General features: G+C 35.2%; 1 long non-coding RNA gene across 1 annotated transcript; it reads left to right on the top strand.

Annotated features, from left to right (window-relative positions):
* The first annotated feature begins 732 nt into the window (after positions 1 to 732).
* LOC140244533 (uncharacterized) lies at positions 733 to 1,231 on the top strand. Its single transcript, XR_011902285.1, has 2 exons — positions 733 to 809; positions 1,110 to 1,231. It is a non-coding gene; the product is annotated as an uncharacterized lncRNA (long non-coding RNA).
* Positions 1,232 to 1,687: the final 456 nt, after the last annotated feature.

Genomic DNA, 1,687 nt, shown 5'->3' with positions numbered 1-1,687 from the left:
AGTCTGTTAGTGTTATTGTTGAAGGCGTTGTATGAAACAAATAATGTATGGAATTAACTCGTGCAATGGAACAAGATTTCGCACCTGGATAAAGGTAATCTACTCCAGTCTTTCTCTTTGTAGCATAATCAATGTGGTGATCTGTGTTTGAGTAGAAGGATCTAGACTTAAAAATTCTACAGATCTACACTTCTGGCTGAGATGTCACATACACCAGTGAGAGAATGTAGTGAAGTTTTACAATATATGAGGCCTTTTTTATTTTTTACTTTTAATATTTTTTAAGATAAAGGGAATGCAAATTACCTGTTATTTGTATAATTTGTACTCCAAGGAGTACTCTGTCAGGACTATCCCTTCTTGGTGTTTAGATATGCAAGACATCCCTGGTATTTCTAAAAATTGATTTTAACGATAACATCTGAAACAAAAATCAGAGATATCGGTCTCATTTTTTTCTCCAGCATGAAATACAACCCTCGAGACCAATAAGAAATAATTAATTACATAAAAATCTAGAAGTGTGGCTATGACGACCGTTTATACCCCGAAGCATATTTGTTTTCTTCCTTTTTTTTTTTTGTCAAGCGTTTCTGTTTTTCATTTTCCACTTCCTTATCACTGATATTTCACAGTTTTTGTGTTTATTTTCAGATCAATGCGGACTTTGCCCAGTTGTACCGAGAAAAGTGCAGGAGATCGTGAACAGATGGGAGCCATTTTATGTCAATAGAATCTTGCACTTGCCAAGCGAAACCACCCTTAGTTGCAAGACATCGTAAGAAGATGTGAAGACATGGATGGAGACAGTAAGTCCTTCCGCCAATCCTCATAGATCTTGTGGCATTGATTATAATTACTGGAACAATTTCTGTCCAAAGTGTAAGAGTAAAACTTACTCATTTGTTTATGCTTCATTGCTATTACACATTTCAGGAAAGTGAATGTGCACGAGTTTGCTCTTCATAGACTGATATTGATAATAAGTCGAAAACTGAATGTTAGGGATTGTCAGAGCTGATACAATACGTCATATCTAATATGTTAAAGAGAATGGGTGAAATACTTAAAGTTGAAAAAAAAAAATTGTATTGTGTTCCATTCTATAGGAATTTTGTGGAATGTCACTACTTGCAGCGATGCTTCACAGACCCAACATCCCCATGTAGAAGAAAGGGAGAGGACCTCTCATGCTCCCGAGGGATGCCCAGCAGTACCTGGTGCAGAATGACTATGTGCCTGTAAGTACAGTATATGCTTAATGTTTATAGACTTGAAATCAGTTCATGATCAAATCACTGAGCTTCCAATTTTGAGAATTATCAATATGCATGTTTCATTGGCTTTTAAGTACCAGCTCATGTTTAGAGAAGAATATTTGAGCTTCGTATCTTACAAAGCAAGACTCGTGTAGAATCTGCATGTAATGTACTCAGTAACAGGTGGAATTTAAAAATCTGAATTTCTCATGCTGTCGTGAGAAATGCAAAGTTTTCTTCTCTGATATATCAGTGTTTTTGAAGCGATTCTTCTCAAACAAACTTTAGAACATTCAGCAATGAGTATTGTGAAGGGGTATCTACCGTGTTTTGACAGTTTTCTTTTAAATTCATTAAATTACGGATTAAAAATGCATGCTGACTTCTATTGATTTGTAATAATATGTACATCAAATATCTTATGAGTC

Source organism: Diadema setosum, chromosome 21 (genome assembly GCF_964275005.1).
Source record: "Diadema setosum chromosome 21, eeDiaSeto1, whole genome shotgun sequence".
Classification (NCBI taxonomy): Eukaryota; Metazoa; Echinodermata; class Echinoidea; order Diadematoida; family Diadematidae; genus Diadema; species Diadema setosum.
Note: the sequence above shows the minus strand (reverse complement) of the source record. Positions and strands in the feature narration are given on the sequence as shown.